Raw genomic sequence first — 26,451 nt, forward strand, 5'->3', positions numbered from 1 at the left:
TTTTTAGCAACAAATTATTCTAGAATTTCCAATACTACAATTCACCACCCAAAATAAGAAAACTAAAAAATGTCCATAGAATTGAATACAGTTAAAATCACAAAAATAATTATTGCATTACATTATTCTCAGTTATGCATTCTTTGGCCTCCATAACTTTTTATCTTAAAACAAAATTATTAAATGCAGTCAGGAATACACTATTTAGGAGCCTTTATAGTAGCAATTGATGAAGTGGTGTTTTATTTTCTAAAGTAACCAATTTTCTCCTGATGTGACAATTTTGTAAAGCTGAATTATTATTTTAAGGTGTTCTTAAAATTTAAATATATTTGTATGTGTCATAGACTCGTATGGAAATAATATATTTTATTTTCTTCTGCAGCCAGAAAGATGGTTATCAATGCTAATATCCTTTTGCTGAAAAAATAAATCAGAACAAGCTTCTAGATTTCATAAAGTTGTTGCTTCACTATTAACCTGCCTGTAATATTATTTAACAGGCACATTTTTACATCTTAATTGGCTATTAAATATTTGGGGAGAAAGGAACTGCAAATTTGATGTAAATGATATTTGAGAAATGTGTCCTTTAGTGGCAATTAATTATTTCAGTCCTTGGTAATTTTCATAAGTCTCTAGAGAGAAGTGGGGAAAAGTCTATTTCCTTTTCTTCTTCTTTTTTTTTTTTTTTAAACATCTGTGTTTGGGGTAATGTTCCCTTGTAAGTGAAATTGTATTGCTGATTTCACAATCCCCGAAGTTTTGATTTTTTTTTTTTTTAAAGACGTGCATTTCAAAGATAATTTGAGATTTCCAGGTCATTACATTTCTCCCTTGTTTCCTTTGGTATAAATGGAGTAAATACCCTGAGAATATTAAAGAACAAACACAAAATGTTTACACAAAATTAAGCCCCATTTTTCGTTTGTAGCTAGCAATGGCATATACTCCGCAACTCACATTTTTACTTCAAACAGATTTATTAACAAAATTTGAAGGGCTTAATAATTTTCAAAGAAAAATATTGCCTCTGGGAGTCAAGGGCCTTTTGTGTTGTGAGCCAAACCTGTCTTCTGTGTTCCAGATACCTCTCAACTTTCTGGTGGGAGTTTTGCAACATGCCGTTTTTATTAAGGATAAGAATTATTGGATCAAATGTGGACATAAACCCTAATTTAAGAAAAAATAATTAACAATACGTACTTGAAAAACATTTATTTTATTTCTCAAGTACCATTTGTTCTTTATTTGAAGAGTTTTAAATTTCCTGTAGTTATGCAGAGAGCAAATTACCAGTCATGGTGGCATACCCATTGAGTTCAGCAAGTTGTACTGTGTTTGACACATACACATCAGAATTCTTTGTTTTTCTTTTCCCCCAGTAACTCAAGAAAAAATCATAACGAAAGGTAAAAAAATGAATAAATTTATTCTTCCCCAACCCACATTCTTTCCTCACCTAACGCAGCTCCATCACAAATACCACAAATCTTAGCATATGTTGAATATCTTGGCCTTTTTCTAATTAAAGGCGGCTGCCCAATTCCCAAGGCAGTGCAAAAACCCTTCAGGTCCTAAAAAGAAATGACTTCCAAATCGAAAAGCTAGTAAATAAGTCAGTTTGGGACCCAAAGCAATTATCATTACAAGGAAGTATCTTGTTAAAAGTCTATCTTGAGTTAGCTAGTTTTGGCCTTCTAGTAATTTGAAGGCAGACAGACAGCAATTTCAATCCCAAACATACACAAATGCAATTTCTCCATATTATGATGATGTTTAGTTGAAAGTACTTGTGCTAGAAAGCCTAAACAGCAACTTGTGTTCGTTACTTGCAAAAAATCTGAGGATAATGAAACAAATTTGTTCTAAACTGCATATAAATAATTCTAATTATACTTGCATTGCCAGGCATTTTAACTGGTTATCTAATGCTATTCAATTGATGATCTGAGTGTTTATTAGATGCAAAGTACTGTGTTAAACTTCAGAAGGGAAAGTATTATCAAGGTGGTGAAAGTACACAGAACTTGAAATTTGCAAAAGAAGGAGACAAAATTCCAGAGCCTAAGATAAATTCTATAAATGAAAACGCACAAGGCCTTGGGGATATTAGCAGGAGAAACAAGAGCATATGGAACCGGGGAAAGGGAGAGGTGATGAGGAAAGATTTCATGGAGAACATGATGTTCGAGAAGGTCTTTGTGAGCCAACATTATTTCCATAAGCAAAGTTGAGAAAACGGGGCTTTCTAGGAAGTAGAAAGAGCATGGCTAAAAGCCTGGAGAAGTAATAGCTTGGGGGTATGTTGTGAAAGTATAAACCATATGGTTTCAAAGGAGGAGAGAATATGAATAAGGTAAAAATAGACAATGTTTCTCCACTCAAACTGTGACAAATATGTGAAATTTCCTATTTTCAAGACCTGGGCATCCAATAAAGTATTTTTAGCAGAGAATAATAGGAATATGTCTCCATGCATAATAGTAGATTGAAGATGGTAGGGGCAGAGGTAGGAGGAGTTGTGAATCACTAGCGGTGACTGAAGCAAGAGAATTAGATAAAATGAATGACAGATTAACTCTCAAGCCCTTGGAATGGCAGAAGGGGAGTATTGTGAATTATTGAAATTCATATTTGAATTACATAAAAGACATAATATGAAAAACACAAAATGCTTAAGATGGTAAAGGAGAGAGAATAAGGAAATTCTTATAACTTTAAGTTTAAAAATTTGTCAAGATGCGACCTGAAGCAGGGTGAGATGTCGCCTCACCCGGGAAGTGCAAGTGGTTGGGGGAGTTCCCTTTCCTAGCCAAGAGAAGCCATGAGAAACTGTACCAGGAAGAATGGTGCATTCCGGCCCAGATACTGTGCTTTTCACAGGGTCTTCACCACCAGCAAACCAGGAGGTTCTCTCTGGTGCCTGGCTCGGCTGGCTCAGCAGGTCCTACCCCTACGGAGCCCAGCAAGCTAAGATCCACTGGCTTGAAATCCTCCCTGCTAGTACAGCAGTCTGAGGTCAACCTGGGAAGGTGTCAGGGGAGCGGTATCTGCCATTGCTAAGGCTTGAATAGGTGGTTTTACCTTCATAGGGTAAACAAAGCCGCCAGGAAGTTGGAACTGGGTGGAGCCCATAGAAGCACCCTGGCACAGAGCACCTGGGGGAAGGGGCAGCTGATTTCAGCAGACTTAAATGTCCTTGCCTGACAGCTCCGAAGAGACCAGCGGCTCTCCCAGCACAGTGTATAAGCTCTGATAAGGGCAGACTGCCTGCCTCCTCAAGTGGATCCCTGACCCCCTTGTATCCTGACTGGGAGACACCTCCCTGCAGGAGTCGACAAACACCTCATACAGGAGAAGTCTGGCTGGCATCTGGCAGGTGCCCTTCTGGGACAAATCTTCCAAGGTAGGAACAGGCAGCAAGCTTGTTTGTTCTGCAGCCTCTGCTGGTGATACCCAGGCAAACAGGGTCTGGAGTGGACCTCCAGCAAACTCCAGCAGACCTGCATGACAGCAAATTTACTAGAAAAAACCAAACAACTCCATCAAAAAATGGGCAAAGGATATGAACGGACACTTCTCAAAACAAGACATTTATGCAGCCAACAAACATATGAAAAAATGCTCATTGTCATTGGTCATTAGAGAAATGCAAATCAAAACCACAATTAGATACCATCTCATGCTAGTTAGAATGGCGATCATTAAAAAGTCAGGAAACAACAGATGCTGGAGAGGATGGGGGGAATTAGCAGTGATTTTACACTGTTGGTGGGAGTGTAAATGAGTTCAACCATTGTGGAAGACAGTGTGGTAATTCCTCAAGGATCTAGAACTAGAAATACTATTTGACCCAGCAATCCCATTACTGTGTATATACCCAAAGGATTATAAATCATTCTACTATAAAGACACATTCACATGTATGTTTATTGCAGCACTGTTCACAATAGTAAAGATGTGGAACCAACCCAAATGCCCATCAATGATGGACTGGATAAAGAAAATGTGGCACATATACACAGTGGAAATACTATGCAGCCATAACAAAGGATGAGTTCACGTCCTTTGCAGGAACATGGATGAAGCCAGAAACCATCATTCTCAGCAAATTAACACGAGAACAGAAAACCAAACACCACATGTTCTCATTGGTAAGTGGGAACTGAACAATGAGAACACATGGACACAGGGATGGGAACATCACACACCAGGGCCTGTCAGGGGTTGGGGGAAGGGGGAAGGATAGCATTAGGAGAGATACCTAATGTAGATGACAGGTTGATGGGTGCAACAAACCACTATGGCACATGTATACCTATGTAACAAACCTGCAAGTTCTGCACATGTATCCCAGAACTTAAAATATAATAAAAAATAAATATATAAATATAAAAAAGCATTTACAATAAAAAATAGTTACAATTTAAAAAAATCAGCAAGATGATTTGGATAAAAACAAGTGTAGCTAATTCATTTGGGGTTATATTTTAAGTGGAGGGCGAATAGGGAGAAACGAGTAAGAATTTCTCTCATTCTTTCACAGTCAGCCATCACTGCTGTGAAGACAAAAATAATATGAATACATTTGTTCATTCAAAAAGTATTTATTCTAAAACAGAGAGTGTTTTGAAAGTTTTAAATTGACTGTTACATGTACTTAAGACATTATAAATAATAGCTAATATATACTTAAGACCAATGCAGGAATCATTCTCAATAATATAATCATTTAATCCTCACAATTATATTATCTTCATTTGATAGTTAGAAGATCAAGGTATATAGAGAGGGGTTGAAAAAATTACCCAAGAACACAAAGCTAATATATATCACAAGCCTGACTGAAATCAAGGTTTACCTGTTTCCAAAACACATTCTATATTCTACATTATGCTATGTAAATTGCCATTGAAGCCCAAGGGATAACTGTTGGTAAAATGACAGCAAGAAGCTTCCTTAGAAGATATTGACCATGTAGCTCAGTCTTGAAGAAGAAAATGGAGGTGGCTAAATTTAAGATAGAGTGGGAGAGAATGCCAGGGGAGAAGTGGCTTTCCAGGCAGTGGAAGCTGCCTATGAAAAGCCTGGAGGTGAGAAGCAAGGCACATTTGAGGAATAGCAATTCATCATGAACCTTATTATACTGTCATAAGCAGTGCCTCTGGGGAAGTGGGCACTGTTATGTCACACTGTCATTACTCTTTGAAAATATCAAAAAGTTATTAAATTAGATCTCAATTAAGCAGAGACTTCAATTAGTCAGATTGTGCCTCCCAAAATATTATTATTATTATTATTATTTTTTTTTATTATACTTTAGGGTTTTAGGGTACATGTGCACAATGTGCAGGTTTGTTACATATGTATCCATGTGCCATGTTGATTTCCTGCACCCATTAACTCGTCATTTAGCATTAGGTGTATCTCCTAATGCTGTCCCTCCCCCCTCCCCCCACCCCACAACAGTCCCCAGAGCGTGATGTTCCCCTTCCTGTGTCCATGAGTTCTCATTGTTCAATTCCCACCTATGAGTGAGAACATGCGGTGTTTGGTTTTTTGTCCTTGCGATAGTTTACTGAGAATGATGGTTTCCAGTTTCATCCATGTCCCTACAAAGGACACGAATTCATCATTTTTTATGGCTGCATAGTATTCCATGGTGTATATGTGCCACATTTTCTTAATCCAGTCTATCGTTGTTGGACATTTGGGTTGGTTCCAACTCTTTGCTATTGTGAATAGTGCCGCAATAAACATACGTGTGCATGTGTCTTTATAGCAGCATGATTTATAGTCCTTTGGGTATATACCCAGTAATGGGATGGCTGGGTCAAACGGTATTTCTAGTTCTAGATCCCTGAGGAATCGCCACACTGACTTCCACAATGGTTGAACTAGTTTACAGTCCCACCAACAGTGTAAAAGTGTTCCTATTTCTCCACATCCTCTCCAGCACCTGTTGTTTCCTGAAATAAAGAGCTTCTGCACAGCAAAAGAAACTATCATCAGAGTGAACAGGCAACCTACACAATGGGAGAAAATTTTTGCAACCTACTCATCTGACAAAGGGCTAATATCCAGAATCTATAATGAACTCAAACAAATTTACAAGAAAAAAACAAACAACCCCATCAAAAAGTGGGCAGAGGACATGAACAGACACTTCTCAAAAGAAGACATTTATGCAGCCAAAAAACACATGAAGAAATGCTCCTCATCACTGGCCATCAGAGAAATGCAAATCAAAACCACAGTGAGATACCATCTCACACCAGTTAGAATGGCAAAATATTATTTTTAATAAGAAAAGAAGAATGACAAGCATTCAACTCTCAGTCAGTCTCTTGGGCTGAGGCAGAACAGAGCCTGAATCTCTCATGCGTTAAGTGAGGTTTGATGAGAACATCTCTGAGGTCCACCAACAAAGAAGAAAAAATGAATGGTATTTTCTAGGTCATGATGCAGAGTTGTTATAGTTTTAGGTTTTTCATTTAAGTCTTTAATTCATCCCGAATTGATTTTTGTATCTCTCTAAGGAAAAGGTCCAGTTTCAATCTTCTGCATATGGCTAGCCAGTTATTCCAGCATCATTTGTTGAATAAGGAGTCCTTTCCCAATTGCTTGTTTTTGTCAGCTTCCTCGAAGATCAAATTGTCATAGGGAACATTTATACACTACTGGTGAAAATGTGAATTAGGTCAGCCATTGTGAAAAGCAGTTTGGTTAATTTATTTTATTTTATTTTATTTTATTTTGAGATGGAGTCTCACTCTGTCATCAGGCTGGAGTGCAGTGGCGTGATCTTGACTCACTGTACCCTTTGCCTCCCAGGTTCAAGCAATTCTCCTGCCTCAGCCTCCCGAGTTGCTGGGATTACCGGCGCGTGCCACTACACCCAGCTAATTTTTGTATTTTTAGTGGAAATGGGGTTTCAACATGTTGGCCAGGATGGTCTCTATCTCCTGACCTCATCATCTGCCCACCTCAGCCTCCCAAAGTGCCGGCTGCAATTACAGGCTTGAGCCACCATGCCCGGCTGCAATTTGGTCATTTTTCAAAGAAATTAAGACAGATTTACCATTTGACCCAGCAACCCTATTACTGGGTATATACCCAAAGGAATATAAAATCATGCTACCATAAAGACACATACACACATATGTTCATTGCAGCACTATTCACAATAGCAAAGACATGAAATCAACCTGAATGCCCATCAATACTAGACTGGATAAAGAAAATGTGGTACATATATACTATGGGATATTATATAACCATAAGAAAGAATGAGATCATGTTGTTTTGCAGCAACTTGGATAGAGCTGGAGGCCATTATCCTAAGTGAACTGACATAGGAACAGAAGACCAAACACCATATGTTCTCACCTGTAAGTAGAAGCCAAACATTGAGAATACATGGACACAGGAAAGGGAATAACAGACACTAGAACCTACCTGAAGGTAGATGGAGGGAGGAGAGAGAGAATCGAAAAACTACCTATTGGGGGCCGGGCACGGTGGCTCATGCCTGTAATCTGAGCACTTTGGGAGGCCGAAGACAAGAAATGCCATTTCTTTTGTTTATTTATTTTATTCCTAAAGATCCGTAAAACCTAGTTGTGGAACTATGAAGGTCATGGCTTCCTGTGATATCAGGGTTACTTTGGGATGGGGATAGTATTGGTAGGTTTGTGGTCTGTGACACCATGTCATCGAGAGAGACAACATGAGGTACTGGGTAAAATCATTGACTTTGCAGAACACTGCTTGGGCTTGGGCTTGGGTCCTGGTTCCTGTGTAACCTTTGGCAAATGCATTTGTTATCTATTGCTATGTAACAAATTATCCTGAAGTTGGCAGCTTAAAACAACAAACATTTATCACACACCACATCTGAAAGTGAGGAATCCAGGAGAGGCTTAGCTAGCTGGTTTTGGCTCAGGATCAGGCCTGAGAATCCAAGCTAACTGCTGTGGCTGTTGGCAAGAGGTTTCAATTCCTCACTGTATAGTTGTTTTTGTAGAGCTGCTTACAGACATAGTAGCTGGCTTTTTCTGGTGCAAGGGACCTGAGAAAGAGAGAGAAAGGCAGAGAGAAATGGGGAAAGGGTGCTCAAGATAAAAGCCATTATGTTTTTACAACTTAGTCTTAAGAAGTACAACTATCGCCTCTGCCCTGTTTCATTAGAATTTAATTACTATGTCCAGCCCAAAATCAAGGAGAGGAATTAAGCTTGACCTCTTCAGAAGAATATCAAAAAATCTTTGAACATACATTTAAACCACCAAAGAAAAATTATTTAACTTCTTAGTGTGTGTTTATCTTTAAAATGAAGATATCAATAGTACCCACAACATAGGGTTAGTATTAGAGCTCTCCAGAGAAACAGAACCAACAGAATGTGTTGTGTGTGTTTGTGTATACATATACGCACAAGATTTATTATAAGGAATTGCCTTACACGATTAGAATTGCCTGAGATCAGCAATCACCAAGCTAAAAACCCAGGAGATCCAATGTGTAGTACCAGTTTGAGTTTGAAGGTCTGAGAACCAGGAAAGACAACAGTGTGAGTTCCAGTCCAAAAGTCAGCAGGCTTGAAAGTCAAGAAGAGTGGATGTTTTAATCCTAGTCAGAAGGCTGAAAAATACAAATGTCCCAGCTCAAGTCAGTTAAGCAGAAAAAAATTCCACCTCATTCAGCCTTTAGTATCCAGGTCTTCAAGTCCTGGATTAGGTCCACTCACATCAAGGACTGCAATCTGCTTTATTCAGTCTACTGATTCAAATGTTAATGTTATCCAGAAACACCCTCACAGACATACCCAGAATAATGTTTGGTCAAATGTCTGGGCACCCTGTGGCTCAGTCAAGTTGACACATTAATTGTTACAGGGTTGTAACATAAGCTTAATTACTTCATAATTGATAAATGCTTAGAACAGTGCATAATAAGGATTTGTTAAAGTTAATATTCTTTTCAGATGAAATTGATATCTAGAGACATAAAATGATTTGTTGTTTAGTAATAACATACAAACTATCAGATCTGTATTTTTCTTTATATTGTCATTCTCTTTAATGTGACTTTGGGGACAGCCAGAAAACTACCATCCCCTCACTCTAAAATCAAAATACCTCCTGCATCCATCAATGGTGATATCACATGTTGACTATTTTTATGCTTTTCTGTGTTAAATATTATATTCCCTAGGTAATTTCCTTATAAAATGAAAATTTCCCTATTAAATTTTTTTCTTATAAAACTCATTAAATTAATTTAATAAATAACCACAATGTTAAAGTATTTCAATAAATGAGGCTGGCAGCCTGAGAGGGAAACATAGTAGATGACGTTCACCATAGACTGTATCAACTTCATTGGGTTATTTTTTTCTTCTTCTTCTTAAAAGCACTGAGATTTTCAGAGAGAGGAAGCAGAAATAATATAGGGATATAGAGAAAGAAGATGCTGCACAAAAGTTCTTCAATTTATTTCCCCCAAATCAACTGTCTATCAGAGAATATGGAGAAACGACTGTGATGTAAACTAAAGAAACACTAGCAGCTCAGCTCAGATGTTCTAACCACTGCTCTGAAGTCTTCCTCTCAGAAAAGTTTGTGTTGGACCAATTAAAGGAACATGAAGGATCTACTCCAATAGCTTCCTATTGCACAGCTGTTTCTAAATGCCTTGGTTCTGGTCTCTGAAGAAGATAAAATCAAGGGGATGTTCCTCCAAATACATAAAACTTCCCCAAATCCCAAAGTGCAGGTCCTTCTTGCTTTTGGCAAGCAGTAAGATGTTTCAGCTTTCAAGCTAGAATTGCCTCTTCAAGGTTGCCAGGTTATTGTGGGATTGCAGTAAAACAAAGACATGCTTTTCACCGAGAGTTTTCAATAAGACCTTGTTGTTCACAAGGAAAATGCATCAACATATTAGCCTCCATTGTCTTCTCTGGCTCTTTATTGAAGGAAAAAGACAATGAAATAAAATAAGGGAGAGGAAAAAGAAAATGGATCTTTGAAAACAAAGTTATCTTCTAGGTCTGAAGAGCAACATCAGAATATTCCTTTTTAAAATATTTTAAAAATGTATCATGTCATTTGTAAAGAGCAGAGCCACATAAATAGAGAGCTAAGAAAAAAATTAAGTATAATGTTTGGTACATAATATGTGTTCAGAAAATGTCTGGTGAATGAAATTGTTAACCAATGAAAGACGAAGCCATGTACAGTTACCATTTGCATCAATCAGACTTTCCTTAAATCTTCGTATCATTTCAGACCCAAACTCTGCACCTGAAGTTACCTTTGAAAAACTGCTAGCCTAAATTATACTAACCTCAGAAAGGCATGATGGTGTGGCTGGCTACAATACTAGTCCTCTGTGACTTGCATATAACCAGGAGCAGGACTTCTTAAAACACAGATTGCTCAGTCACATCCTCAGATTTCTTGATTCGTTAGGTCTGGGTGGGGCCAAAGAATTCACATTTCTGATAATTTGCATTTCTAATAAGTTCTCAGGAGATACCAGCGCTGGTCCAGGGAACACACTTGAAGAATCACTGTTGTACGGGGCAAACAATGATCTGAAAGTTCTGAGAGGTGTTTTGTTGTTATTTCTTTTATATAGAAGTTCTACTTTGGATACCTCACCCTTTGAAAATTACTTGAAAGTAATAATCTATATAAATCTACCAGATATAATTGTACAATCTTTGCAATTAATATTTTCCATATGTCTTAACAGATTGGATTCTTATGATAACTCAGTAAGTTAGAAAGAACAGTGATTATTTTAATGATATTTTAATAGGTAATAAACTTAGATGTTGTAAAAATAAACATCTTGAAGACAGTGATCATGTCTCACCTATATTAGTATCCTTGAAACTTAACAATGTAAACAAAATGTACACAGCGTTTAAGAAATATTTAATTAGTTAATTTTGCACAAGGACATTACTTGCAAGTGATTGAACCAGGGATCAAATAGTCATATGACTCCAAATTCAGTGCTCTGTCCAATTCTCCACAATACTCTCATAACAGAGTACTCTGGTCCCTAATTTTCCTTCTATATATATGGAGAGGGGTAAATTGATAGCAACATAGAGTTAGCCTAAAACAAGCTACTTAGATAAAGAAACAATGGCATCTCCATATCCTGTTGCATAGGATGATGCCTGACACATAGGAGACACATCACCCGTATTTGTGGGATTGACTTGTGTGTTTATCTTCACCCCCATCTATGTAACCATGAGTGTATGTATATGTCATCCCAGAATTGTTAGCAGGCCTCAGGCTTGGGGAATAAAGTTCAGGGAAACCACAAGCCACAGAGGAGAGCCACCTGGGGTTTGGGCTATATGGCTCTGACTTCTTCCTCATGAGAAGGAAGCGGCCTCCTTAGACCAAAAAGATTAGGATGGGTGACTGCCAATTCTGTTAACTGGCAGCTCCAGACTCTAACCCTTAAGCTTGCTCTGCTGTGCTTCCAAATTCTCAAATGTGTTCCAATCAAGGGAATGCTGCCGAATTGAAATGGATTTTCCTATCACTGCAAGGAAACAAGGCAAGCCTTAACTTAGACTTCTAAGCAGAGTCCCAGAGGGAGGATGACTAATTAGACCAAGGACCAAACTCCTTCATGCCCTGCCAGAGAGGCCCACTGAGTTTCTGTGGAATGATGGCCACAGAATCTGTTTTCTGCTCATAGTGGCCTGGCTTCCCACAGTAGAGGGGAAAGTCTTTTTTTTTTTTTTTTTTTTTTTTTTTGAGATGGAGTCTTGCTCTGTCTCCCAGGCTAGAGTGCAGTGGCGTGATCTTGGCTCACTGCAACGTCTGCCTCCCAGGTTCAAGCGATTCTCCTGCCTCAGCCTCCCTAGTAGCTGGGACTACAGGTGCCCACTGCCACGCCCGGCTAATTTTTTGTATTTTTAGTAGAGACAGGTTTCATCATGTTAGCCAGGATGGTCTCGATCTCCTGGCTTCGTGATCTACCTGCCTCAGCCTCCCAAAGTGCTGGGATTACAGGTGTGAGCCACTGCGCCCAGCCTTGTGGTAGGGAATATCTTAATGCATATTGTATTATCCAAAGAATTTATAATGTTAGAAGATGTTTGCTAAAGCATTAATGAACTAAACTTTGTATTTCTCACAATTTCACAAAAAGAAACAGCTCTCATAAATCCCCCCATTGATTACATCTATGCACTTCATTTTGCTGTTGTGGTTTTTTTTTTTTTTTATTTATTATACTTTAAGTTCTGGGATACATGTGCAGAACGTGCAGGTTTGTTACATAGGCATACATGTGTGCCATGGTGGTTGGCTGCACCCATCAACTGGTCATCTACATTAGGTATTTCTCCTAATGCTATCCCTCCCCCTTCCCCCCACCCCCAACAGGCCCCAATGTGTGATGTTCCCCTCCCTGTGTCCATGTGTTCTCATTGTTCAACTCCCACTTATGAGTGAGAACATGTGGCGTTTGGTTTTCTGTTCTTGTGTTAATTTTCTTATCCAGTCTATCAGTGATGGGCATTTGGATTGGTTCCAAGGCTTTGCTATTGTGAGCAGTGCTGCAAAAAACATATGTGTGCAGGTGTCTTTATAGTAGAATGATTTATAATCCTTTGGGTATGTACCCAGTAATGGGATTGCTGGGTCAAATGGTATTTGTGGTTCTAGATCCTTGAGGGATCGTCACACTGTTTTCCACAATGGTTGAACTCATTTACACTCCCACTGACAGTGTAAAAGCGTTCCTATTTCTCCACATCCTTGCCAACATCTGTTGTTTCCTGAGTTCATTTCGTTATTTGAATAATTACGTGATAAATAAAAATTAGACTTTCTTTACAAATTATGAGCAACTTTAAAACCACTTTCATAAAATCTACATCATTTTTCTTTGTTTTCAAAATTAACTTTAACATTAATATGAGCCACAATTACTACAAAAACTGAGTTTACCGAAAACATTTAAAAACCAAGAATCAGATTGTGCTTTCTTAAAGAACTCATTTTAAGTGGACGTATTATTTTTTGTTAAATAGGTGACACAACTGCACAAATATTTTCTTTCTGGTGCTCTTCGTAACTAAACAGTGTATTTACAAATCAAATGATCACACTTGAGTGTTCTGTATTTTTATTATTAAACCCTACACAATAGTGCCAGGAGGTTCACCTTTATATCCTATCAAACTTATAAGATACCAGTTGACAAGAGAAGGGCCGGCAATCCTGCGGAAAGTCTGCTAGGGCCAGGTGCATTGAGCCATCAGGAGAATAAGCAAGAGAGAATACTAGAAGTGAAGGTTAGAGGTGATTTGTAAAGGCTAGCTATAGCTGATACAACAGCAAACTATGAGAAACTAGAAAAAATAATTTACCAGGGGAACAGGAAGAGACAGAAGCCAGATGAGAGAAAGGCAGCAGGTTGGGACAAGGGATAAGACTAGCGTCAGGGTGCTCAAGTGCTGTCTGACAGAGTGACAGATTTTAACTGCTACATCTTTTTTTTTGTGGTCTTGTCTCCACTGATATAAAGAGACAGTAACCATAGGCTATTTCCTGACATCTACATAGTTTCTAAAAATCTGTCTTATAAGAGAAGTCTAATTTATGCAATGAATATTTATTAAGCACTAATATATAACAGACGACATACTACATGCTATTTATACATTGTGTTTGCACTCTTGAAACTCACAACTCAGTGGGAGAGGCAAACATTTCATATTATTTGAATTCAAGTAAATGTTTTCTGAATTATTGATAAAATGTGTGTGTGCATGCACACATGTAGATGCAACAATTAAAGAAACCTATCATTGGAATAATTTTAAAGAAATATCCTGAAATAACTAATACCAGATTAAATGTTTAGCAAAATAGGTCAACCACCAAAATACCTCTAACTTGCCTAAGAAGCAAACCAGGCAATATCAGATTAGTGTCTAAGAGTGACTAAGACTTTGAGGTAATGGAGTTTATGGCTATCTTGTTGCTATTACTTACTAGTAGAATCACCTATGGGAAATTTCTGTTCTACTTGAAATCTCAGCTTTGTCTCACATCACTGAATTGTAGAAATTAAACAGAAATTTGTTGCACGTAGAAAATACTTGTCAAACGCTCACTATTTCTGTAAGAAGGAGATGCCAATACCATTGTATGAGATGACCAACTGCTTTGCCCATTTTCAATGATGAGAGTGAAAGGATTTTCTCCTATGTTATCATCCAGGAGTTTTGTAGTTTTGTATTTTAAGTTCAGGTCGATGATTCACTTGAGATAATTTTGTGGAAGGTGTAAAGTCTGCCTAGACTCACTTGTTTGCGTGTGGATGTCCAATTGTGCCAGCACCTTTTATTGAAGAGACTATCCTTTCTCCATTGGATTGCCTTTGCTCCTGCGTCAATGACCAGTTTACTATGTTCCCGTGGGTCTATATCTGGGCTGTCCATTTTGTTCCATTGATTTCTGCATTTATTCTTTCACAAACACCATACTTTCTTGATGACTGTAGCCTCATAGGAAGTCTCGAAGTCCAGTAGAATCAGCCTTCCAATTTTCTTCTTCTCTTTCAATATTGTGGTATGCTGTTCTGGGTCTTTTTCCTTTCCACACAAACTTCAAAATCGGTTTGTCAATATCTGCAAAATAACTTGCTGGGATTTTGATCATGATTGCATTGAATTTATAGGTCAAGTTAATCTTTTCATTGCCTGGACCCAGCCCAGTAAATAGCAAATTTTAGGAGCCTCTTTAATTTCTACTGAAGCAGACATTCATTGAGACAAATTAAAGGTGGGGAATTTTCTATTACTCCAAAACCTTAGTAGGTTTGAATTAGCAGTGCATATTAACTCCCTCCTTCCTTTATCATAAGAATTTGGGAGAAGGAAGAGGAGACAACGAGGATGGATCACAGAATATGCTTCATTAAGACAAGAAACTTTTTCCTCTGCTTTGCTGATGATTGTACCCCAAACACCTGGAGCACTTCCTGCCATATCAAACACATTTTTTGTTTGAGAGGGTCTCTCATTCTGTCACCCAGGCTGGAGGGCAGTGCTATCTCAGCTCACTACAGCCTCTGCCTCCTGGGTTCAAGCAATTCTCATGCCTCAACCTCGCCAGTAGCTGGGATTATAGGCGCATTCCACTACACCTGGCTAATTTTTGTATTTTTAGCAGAGATGTGGCTTCGCCATGTTGGCCAGGCTGATCTTGAACTCCTGGCCTCAAGTGATCCGCCCGCCTCGGCCTCCCAAAGCGCTGAGATTATAGGAGTGAGCCACTGCACCTGGCCTCCCCAAAATTTTGTAATGTAAATGATTTTTTTTTTTTTTGGCTGAAGACCAATATGCTGAAGGAACTTCAGTTGCAAAATACACAGCGATGTCTTTGCACCTAGGTCCTTGCCTGCCTTGCCTGAACATTTGCCTCTGCCTGCAACTCTTTTCTTACTTTTACACTTTTAACTTAACTACTACTGCAGGTACCTCAGATACCTGTTTACACATTGCTACTTCTTTGTGTCTCCATGTGCTTTGTTTCCTACTCCATTTCCAAGAACCAGAACACTTTGGCATGCATGAGGTACTCAACACATAATTGCTGTTTAAAATAACATATTTCACCCTGTTCATGGAACCACTCAGGACTCTGAAAACACACACTTGCGAATAATTCCTGAGTGAATTATTCATACACAGAGGCCAAAATCTACACTCTAGATTAAGGTCTACAGTATATCTTTGGATGTAGCATTGCACTTGTAAAAGTATTTGGCATTTTCCTCTCCTGCCTTATGGTGTAAACAGAATGGTCACTCTGGATTCAAGTTCTCTCTCTCATTAGAAAAACTGCCTCCAATATAGGAAGCCATCTTGCATCTCATCACCTTCAAGACAGCTGTTATCCATTTCCTGAGTGTTCCAGTAACAGCTTCTGGTCTTCTGCTGAAAGATTTCATTCCATTATTTATGATTTAACTTATTAAATGTTGATGGGAAGATTCCCTGGAAAGGTGTGTTACTGTGGTTACCAGAAGCTTCTCTCATCCCAAGAAGAATATGCTTTCTGGGCTATAGAACGGGCTTTAAAATCAGCAGGAACCAGACACGTTGAAGCAGAGACGAGTGAGGGGCACAAAGAACCTATGATTATTTTCAAAGCATCCTGGGAAATTCCAGGAAAGATTCTGGAGTTTTCTTTCAAAATGATAACTTACGAACAGTTTGAGGAAAAGCTATGGAAATTAAACGATTTGATTTTCCTGCCATAGATAGAACAGTGACTTTTTATTCTACAGCTATCCTCCCTCACCTCAAAAAATGCATTTTTTATGAGAAAGTCAAACTGGCCTTGTCTCACAGGCAAACACTCCTCACAGAACAGATGAGCCTTTTTGTTAAATTACAGAAACAGTGAAAGATTTATGATTCTGCTAGACAAAATCCTTTTGTTTTAAATGGTTGCCACTTTTCCATGAAGAAATCAGACACCTTGTTGGTGTTTTCTTATAGTAAACATAAGGTCACTGAAAGGAAACAGGCTAGATGAAAGATCACCACGGTATTAAATTACTTCCATCTGCAAACACTGTAAATCCCATCGACATAAAAAGAGAAGTTATGGTTATAGCTCTGAAGTGTCATGTTTTTGGACTTGAAAAAAGTCCTTCTGCTGAGGACTTTATTCTATTGCCAAGAGTAAGAAACATGATGTTGTGACGCAGTAACTGGACCATGTCAAAAACATTCTACAGTAGACATCGCGTTTACTCTCTCTTTTTCTCAGCCCCTTTTCGGTCGGTTCACTTCTAACATTATCTAACGTTCAATTTTATATTGGGAGAAATTTCTATGAATTAGAGTCAAAGTCCTGTAGTATTAGTTTTTTATAGATTGTCAAGAATTCATTCAAATCATTCAATTATTCTCTACAGTTTTAATTAATTAATTAATTTATTTATTTATTTTAATGATTATGAATTGTTCATGCTGAGGGTAGAATCCAAAATGGTTATCTTTTAGAAGCAAAGTCATTTACATTTGTAGTCAATAATGGTGTCCATAGCTGCAATTTTCCTAAATTGCATCATAGGCTTTAAATAGAACTTAGATTTTTTCATCCAAGGTTATTAGTAGTTACTGTAAGAGAGAGCAGTGACCATTTTGGGGGGGGGGGGGGGGCTGCTAAGCATTTGAACTCAATTCCTAGTTTTGAGAAATTTATTACTGTGTGAGTCTTACCATCAAAGGCCAGAGACTGGCTTTCTAACTTCCTCAAAGATAGGACATGGACATGAGACATGGTAGGACCCTATAGATACAGCCAGGATGTGAATCTGGAATGAGTGATACAAAATAATGAGCTAGTTTATAAGCATTTTTCTGACAGTGTGCAGCACTCAATGTCCAGTGCCAGCAATAGCAATGGTGGGAGAAACACTATATGGTGACTAGTGGAGGCAGCAGCAACTCCCTAAGAATAATGTTCCTGTGGTATGACCTTGAATGCTGTTCCATTTCCACCATTTACTATTTTAATATATCTTTGGATAAAAGCTTCAATGACTTTTCCTCAGTTTCTTTGTCTGTAAAGTAGGGATAATTATAGGCTTTATCTCATAATACTGGTTTAAGGATTGAATAAGTTCACGTGCATAAAACATTGTCTGACAAAGGGAGGGAGGTCTTCATTGGCATTGCCTTGGATGAGCCACTACTACCTTCACATGTATGTGCACATAGACCCAACCACATTCCTCAGCATTTTTGTTGATGATTTTTACAATATTTTCTTCTTAAGTTTACCAGTTAAGAAAAAAGTTTTGTTTCTAAATAATAACCAGAATAATTTTCTGCTGAATACAACCAAGAGTCCTTGCTGAAGTCTACCTCATTTTTCACAATAAAACACTCACACTAGAGACACATTTTAAGTTCAGAAGTAGAATGTTTGTGAGAAAATCATTTTTTCTAGATAGTGCTCTATTTGTATTATGCAATCATATAACATAATGCATATTATAAATATATCATATAGCATAAATTGTGTTAAACTTTGACAACCATCCTGGCAACATTGGTGTATTATCTGTTATCACGCTGCTAATAAAGACATACCCAAGACTGGGCAATTTATAAAAGAAAGAGATTTAATGGACTCACAGTTCCACATGGCTGGGGAGGCCTCACAATCATGGTAGAAGGCAAAGGAGAAGCAAAGGCACATCTTGCGTGGCAGCAGGCAAGCCAGCATGTGCAGGGGAACTGCCCTTTATAAAACCATCAGCTCACCTGAGACTTATTCACTACCAGGAGAACAGTATGGGGGAACCGCCCCCATGATTCAATTATCTCCACCTGGCCCTGACCTTGACACGTGAGAATTATTACAATGCAAGGTGAGATTTCAGTGGGGACAGAGCCAGATCATATCATTTGGCGTATTTATATGTCTTCATGTGATATAATTGAAGGGTGATCCACAGTCTGCTGCTAGAATTTCTGAAGTTCTGTTAGAGTAGAATCAGTGTTAGAGTTCTGCTGAAAGTAGGGAAGGAGAGGTAGTTTGTGTATTTGTTTTAACCTATATGTCCTCATATTTGCCTGAGAGGAAGAAGAGCAAATAATACTTATAAATTCACAAGAACGACTGGATCTTCAACTCCTGAAAACACAGGGCAAAGGTGGAAGCTCTGTTTGGCTGTCATCCACATAGCCTGACGATATCATGGAGAGGCTGTCAGGTAGAAAACACCAGTGCAAACCACATCATGACTGTCAAGAATCTGGCTCCATGTTTAAGAAATCCAGAAAGTTGTCCGGGAAATAGTAATACCAGAAGCTTCCTTGGATTATTTATTTGATAAGATCTCTTCTCAGTGCTTCTGAAGAGAAAGAGAGAGACAAAAGATGGTATTGACAAAAAGTTCTAGCTGTTTCAAAAGAAATCCATGTGGTTTGCATGCCTTATATAGCTCTTCCTAAAAAAGGAAGACAGCTGTTTGCTGAAGGAAGGCCCAGACTACTGTGGCCAGGAGCTTCAGGCCACTAATTACAGTTTCAGAGGCATCAGAGAAGCCAAATTCTTTAAAATTTGTCTCACATCCTTCAAAATCTCTAATTTCTTCTAAGTGTGGACTGCTTCTCATGACCTCAGATAGACCTAGAAGGATCCGATATGTCACTACCTTTCCATGGAGTCATTATTATCCTTTTTACTAATGGGAAGTCAAATGCAGTGCTCTTGATGAGTACTTGGTGAGTTTTTAACCCCACATAGAGCTCCAAGCAAATGTTACACACATTTTGGTAGTCAGTTAACTGGAAGAACCTTTCTCTATTAACAATGACATATTGGCACTAGAAAGTGTGGTTAAGCTGGAAAGCACAAGAATAGGACTCAGGATACTTCAGCTCTTCTTCTCACTCAAGTATTAATTGCCTATGTGATCTTGAAAGGGGTTCTGCACCTATATTATCATTAGGCTTTTTTTTTTCTACATAACACAGAGTTGACTGAGATCACTTCCAATGCAGCTGCCCAATACAAATTACAAAATTTTTAATTTTAAAGATAACTTTTTCACGGTGAAAAACGCCAATAGCAATAATTCATAACATTCATGTAGGCCACATATGCCGGAATGGATTACCCATGCTCACGGTTATAATTCTTTACTTTATAATATGAATACATATATGTTGACCTATGTTTTGATAAATATTTTACATATAAAATGATAGCAAATAGTTTATGAATAACAGTTGTTAAATATTGAACCATTTCTAAATATCCTATAATACAATTATAACAATAATGATGATGGTAGGTAGTATTTACTGAGCACTTCTTATATGCCACCACTGGCAAAATGCTTGAGATACAGTCACTCATGTATACCTCAAACCGTCCTCGATGTTAGAAAAAATTATAACTCTTATTTCACAAATTGGAAAATTGAGTCAAGACTATACAGCTAAAATGTGGCAGAGTTAAAATTTAAACCAAGGCAATCTGGCTCCATATTCAGTGCTCTTAAACACTCTACATTTTAACACTGAAAGTATACTTGGAGAGCAACATAGCCCAATAATTTATTTTATAATGCTATAATGAAAAACAAAATAACAAGTAAAATTAGCTCAAATTCTAATTGTGTCATTTATTACTTCTTTATTCTTGGAAAATGTTTAATCTTCTTAATATTCAGTTTTTTCACCTGTAAAATGGGGATAATATTATACAGAATCATCAAATGGGTTTGATGAAATAAAAATTTATGTTTTAACAAATATATACTGGTAAGAGGTATCCAGTAGTAAACAGAACAAAGTTTATGCCATCATGGAGCTGGAAAAATTGTAGGCAGATAGACATTTTTTAAAACATACAAGTAACAGGATAATTACAAAGAATGATCAGTGAGTGAATGCTTTCCTTATCTGTTGCTGTGTAACAATACAACCATAAATAAAGGGATTCTGAAAAGGCACAGTGGAGATGGTTCTTTGCTCAATGGAATGATCTGAGCACCCGAAGGGTAGAACAACTGGGGCTGGAGAATGTGTTTCCAAGAAAGCTTCGTTGTCTCCATATAGAGTACCAGGACTGAGATGGTTCAAACTCACCCTGGCTCAGTGAGAATGTGAACATGTGGCATCTCCAACATGTCAAGATACCTGTAGAATTAAAATAGGAGATGTGATGATACTGAGTGACTAGCAGATTAATTTGGAGAGTGTTCAAGGAAGCATCTCTGAAGAATTAATGAAGAGCTGAAGAGGGAAAAGGATCCAGTCAAATAAAGATGATGAAGGATAATTCCAGGCAGAGCTAGTGCAAATGCTCTGTGGAGAAAATACGAAGCCTGGTAGGATGGGGAATGAGATGAAGCCAATGATCTGGACAGAGACCAGATTAAGTGGCGTTATGCCAGGTTAGAGTTAGGAGCTTATTGTAGTTCCGATGGGAAGCCATTCGAAGCTTTTGAGTAGGAGAGTGACAGAATCTTAAACTAAAAGAAATAAATGAAAAGAAAACAAGGAACACAAGAAAACAAACACGAAAATGGAATCCATCCTCAATTTCTTCTGACTACATCTGCTATAATCCACCTTCAGTATCTTCACAGCAGATCCTACTTACCAATTCTCTTCATCTTCTATGCTGATAATTTATGAAATAAAATATTTGCCTTTCTTTAATCTCCAATAATATGTGTACACCATGTTTACAAGATTAGTATACATCTAAAATGGGAATGAAATATTTGGGAGTTGCTGAATCTCATAAACTAATACTGATTTAACTCCAAAAATAGACAAAAGCATTTCATTCATGTGTCATTCATTAAAGCATCCACTCACTCAGCAATTTTTCCATTGATATCCAGATATCAATAAACCAATATCATAAAAATGAGTGTGACAGTTTCTGCTTGCATGGCATTCCTATGACACACAGTAATTTTTCTTTCTTTCTCTTTCTTTCTTTCTTTCTTTCTTTCTTTCTTTCTTTCTTTCTTTCTTTTCTTTCTTTTCTTTCTCTTTCTTTCTTTCTTTTCTGTCTTTTCTCTCTTTCTCTCTTTCCCTCTCTTCCTCCCTTCCTTCCCTCCCTCCTTCCTTCCTTCCTTTCTTCCTTTCCATCTGATATTCCAAAGCAGAAATCACTGAAGATTTTTCAGCAAACTATGTGTCCTGTAAAAAATACACTTAAACTAATTAAAATGAAATTAGTTTCAAGTCTTCGTATTTTGACCCAAAAAGGTTTTGCCATAGTCATAGAAAAAGATCTGCATTTGGTGCTTCTAACAAGTGTGATTTCAGCAAACTGAAAATGGAAGTATTCCTTATGGTCTTTCTATGCGGAGTATTTGTCCATTGTCAACAGTCCTCAGGAACTGGATTCCTTCCACGTGAAAGATATTCCAAAATGCAATACATTCCTTAGCTTCCAAAGCAGAACCAAAAGCCTAGACAATCGTTCTCAATGAATGACACATACACACACAATTTGCAGAGAGGACTGGTGACAAATGTCTTAGCAATTTTTTTTGCAGTTTGTTGTTATCTCTCATTCTGTACCTCATTGGAAAATAACTACAGGCTTTTCAAGGCAAATATATTTGTCCAGACTTAAAAGCCAATCATTTAAAGTCTAATATTGGCCAAAGTGAATAATCGGTTGTTTGTAATCTATGGATGGCTTTCCAAATGAAACTGATCCTTTCATTATCATATCAACCATAAAGTTATTTGTGATGTCAGAGTCTCGAAACCAACATTATTGGAAGTCAATTTTTTATTTTTGTTTTTTTCTGAACCACACATTTAAATATTTGAAGCTAAGTTTTTTTCTATGCTATCTTGACTAAAACCATGAAAGCAGAATTCATTATCAGTGACCATTCCCCCCACAACTTTCCTCCTAAAACTCATGCAAGCACCCAGAGTCACATTAAACCTTCCATGCACAACCATAATAACCATGTTATTCTACTTCCTGTCTTTATTGCTGTATTAACTAGTGGTTTAGGATATGATGTCAGAGTAAAATAGCTGGGGCCCATTTCTGTCTGCATCTCTTATTTTCTGTGTGACCTTAACAGTTACTTAACTTCTGTATCTCAGTATTCTGATGGAGACATGATACCTACATTATGTTATTATGATAATTAATTTAGTTAGTATATTTAAAGTACTTAGAAGTGCCTGGAACACCATTAATATTTAATTAATGCAATATTCCTAGGAATTCAGTTAGGGTTTTTCTTTTCTGTTGTTTTGTTTTGTTTTCTGGGTTCTCATTTTCCTTCTTAGTGTCCTTGTCTGCTTTCTTGTTTCCAAAACTAGGATTACAACCTCTCATTCTTAATAACATACATAACATGATGTATTATGATTATGTATGTTCTCTTATTTTGCTCCTTTGTTAAAGGCCACTGATAGCTTCACACTGAAGTTCAAGTATTTCCTCCATATGAGGGAGACTGATGAGCAAAGACAGGGTTGGAACCTCCAGCATTAGAGGTGGAGGGGGCTTTCCAGAGGACAAAGAACTCTGGGATGTAATCCATGAATTATTGCCATAGAGGTATCTGACTAGGTATCAAAAAGACTTTCAAACAGTCTGTTCGTGGATGTATCAATTCAACATGAGGGTCAGAGCAATGTGAGATATCAAAACATAAAATATAATTCTCTTGACTAACAAGCTTTTAGATGACTGTGTATATATGAGGGGGAGAGGAGAGAATGATAAATCAACTATTTAAAAATTACATTGTGTTATTAGTTTTACATCCTTCAAGAAATACTGAATGAGAGAGGCAGGAACAAAATTTTTTCACCTAAAATAGGTGAAAGTGGGAGCAAGGAAAGGACATTGAAAATATCTGAAGAATAAAGAACTTTTATGGACCAATATGGGTATAGAGGAATAGCAGAAAATATATTAGATGAAGAGATATTGTAGTTTGGGATGGGAATGAATGAGATCTCAAAAGTGCAATTGGTGTCCACATTAGGAAGGTCAACAGATTAGAAGGCCAGGTCTTTCTTAGCTATATGTCCAAATATATTTGATAAATACATTAGACAAAGACCGGGATCTCTTAGCTATGTCATTATGGTGAGGATTGTTTTTGAGAACACAAAGCCAGAACCTGTCATTCTAGTGACAGCTACTCTGACCTTACTCAAGAGTGCAGAAAAGTCTAGCCACTCCATTTCAAACCAGTTTTAGCCCTTACACTCTGGCAGCCAAAGCAGTATGGCATGGCAAAATACAGTATTTTCCACAGTGATGCTGACCAGGATAAAAATCAATTTGGCTGGAAAGAATACACATTTTTCTAGTTCTCATAACATAATTAGAAATTGATCACAGAATAATACATGTAGCACAAACTTTGAGCACAAACGCCCCCAAAGCTTGTGCTCATCAATGAAGATGCAAGGATTAAGGATGCAGTCACACATTTGGGTGGCCTGAAATCAGATAATCTCTCTCTTATCACAATTTTCCTGGCTATAGTATTGAAACTGATCGACGGTGCATCAACAAAACATCCTACTTCTGTTTCTGTGTCCTCTAGACAGAGTCTTCTATTGTAACTACAGATTGGACCAAGAGGTGGGATGCTAGATCATGTATGGACTTGATTTATCTTTGCATCTTCAATACTCAACATGATAAAAGCAGAGATAAGATATTCAATGGAGTTTTTTTGAATTAGTGACTGAGTTAATAAATTAATGTATAAATTGATTATTGAAAAGATAGAAAAATGAATGATTAAATGAATAAGTGAAAAACAAATCGTAGGTTCTTCTAAGAGTTTTAACGAGATAATGAGTAAATGAATAAATGAGTTAATGAATCAAGCATTATTTCCCCTAATTACTCTTCCTAGTAGATACTATGACATGGAGAAAAAAAATCTACATTTTTTACAGTTAAGTCAGGTGCAGTAAGCTGGCTACTTTTGTTAAGTATGCGTGGGGTTCTGCATATTTTTCTGCCTCACTGAAGAAAGCTTTGTTGTAAATGTTACCTTTATACTGATCCTTGAAGAAGGCCATCCAAAAATAGCCCAGCATGACAAGTTCATCATGCTGTTTCCTTCACTTCCCTAGGCTACTCCCCTATGAAAAATATTTTGATTTAGTTGGTTCATTTCACATGATGGCAGAATGAATTATCATTTTATAGTGGACATCAGCAAGAGGATAAGAATTTACCATTAAAACGGAGTGAAACTGAAACTATTTTGGCCTCCCTCTGCTGTCCTTGAAGATAAATGATTATGATGTCAGTGCAATTTGAAATAATATTAAATCAGAAGCTGAAAACACCTAGCAGTTCCAACTCCCTCATATCACAAGGCTCGTATTTTCACAAACTCAAAAAACTAAGATGATTCTTTCATTCTCATTATCATTCTCAAAAAAACAAACAGCTTGTTTGCAGCTAGTTACTTGACATATTGAGTGGAAAAAAATCCTCTTCGTTCATCATGGTCTTACACTTACAATTGGCTACATAATTTGATTTTCTTCCAGATGCTTTTCAAACATAATTGAGATAAATAAAACACCAGGCCTTAAACACTGACCAAAGAAGGAAACAAATCCATACCATAAGTATAATATTTCTGCTTTCTTATAGCTTTGAAGACTTGTTCATGTTAATCTTAATTCCTTCAGCATTTTTTTTTTTACTTCTAAGAAGAGTGATCAGATGATGATGTATTGAACAAAAGGGCAAATGAGTCCATGTTACTGTAATTCTGATAGGAGAAGAGTAAAGAAGAGCTGAAATTTGTTTCATGCCTTTTTATGCTAAAACCTGCAATATATGCATAATGACCCCCTCAAAGATGTCCACATCCTAATCCCTGGAAACTGTGAATGCATTACCTTTCATGGAAAATATATTATCTTATATGGCATCCTAATTCCTACAAACTGTGAATATGTTACCTTATATGATAAATGAACATAAATGGTATATGTGATTAAGTTAATGATACTGCATTTGGTGGGTTATCACGATACACCCTATATAATTACAAGGGTTCTTATAAGAGGGAGGTAGGATAGTAGAGAGGAAAGAAGGCAATGTGATGACTGAAGCACAGATAGGAATGATGTGTCCACAAGCTTTGGTGAGTTGCTTCTTTGTCCGCCACAAGGAATGATGAACAACAGCCTTTAAAAGCTGGGAGAGGCAAAGAATCAACTCTCTTGGAGTGTCTAGAAGGAAAAATTTCTGCTGACCCCTTAATTACAGCCTTGTAAGACTCATCTTAGGAATTCTGACTGCCAGATTTGTAAGAAATTAAATTTGTGTTTGTGATAATTTGTTACAGCGGCAATAAGAAAATAAGGAAGCATCTTTGTCTTACCTCGTGAAGGATTCATAACAGTATGAAGGAGAAGTAATGTCTCCATTTTACGGTGGCACCCAATGCTTGGTGAGGCCCACCCAAGTTCACACTGTCAAGTAATAGTGGAAGTAGGCCTTAAACAAAGATTTGTCAGCCAATAAAGACCATGATTTTTTTCACAGGGCTATGCAACCAATAATATCATCTAGATTTCTCCCTTACCATCAGTGTCAACCTGATAGCTTGCTCATGCTTCTGTGTTATCTAGGAGTCCATTCTGCTCCATAGACCATTGTTTTCATACATAGATTGTGTGGATTGCCCAGAATACTTTAATTTACAAATTTTCCTTCACTCAACCACAAATTTGGAAGTTATCTGCTTTGCAAGAGAAGGCAGGGACATAGAGCAGAAAGGGGAAGAAAGTAAGAAAGTGAAAGCCAAAACAGACCTCCTATATGAATCGTGTCCAGGAGTTTTTTGTCCAGCAGTGTTAGAGTCTTGTGGAATGAGTGC

General features: G+C 37.4%; 1 long non-coding RNA gene across 2 annotated transcripts in view; it reads right to left on the reverse strand.

Moving 5' to 3' along the window:
• Window positions 1-10,479: 10,479 nt before the first annotated feature.
• LOC129464915 (uncharacterized) overlaps window positions 10,480-26,451 on the reverse strand; it is a 66,206-nt gene continuing 50,234 nt past the window's right edge. Inside the window, exon 3 of one of the 2 annotated variants that reach the window (XR_010116108.1) lies at window positions 10,480-10,576. This is a non-coding gene — a long non-coding RNA (uncharacterized lncRNA). Of the gene's footprint in view, window positions 10,577-20,597; window positions 20,726-26,451 lie in introns of those variants that run through there. The other variant, XR_008651804.1, reaches the window with a different exon arrangement.

Source organism: Symphalangus syndactylus, chromosome 16, assembly GCF_028878055.3.
Source record: "Symphalangus syndactylus isolate Jambi chromosome 16, NHGRI_mSymSyn1-v2.1_pri, whole genome shotgun sequence".
Taxonomy (NCBI): Eukaryota; Metazoa; Chordata; class Mammalia; order Primates; family Hylobatidae; genus Symphalangus; species Symphalangus syndactylus.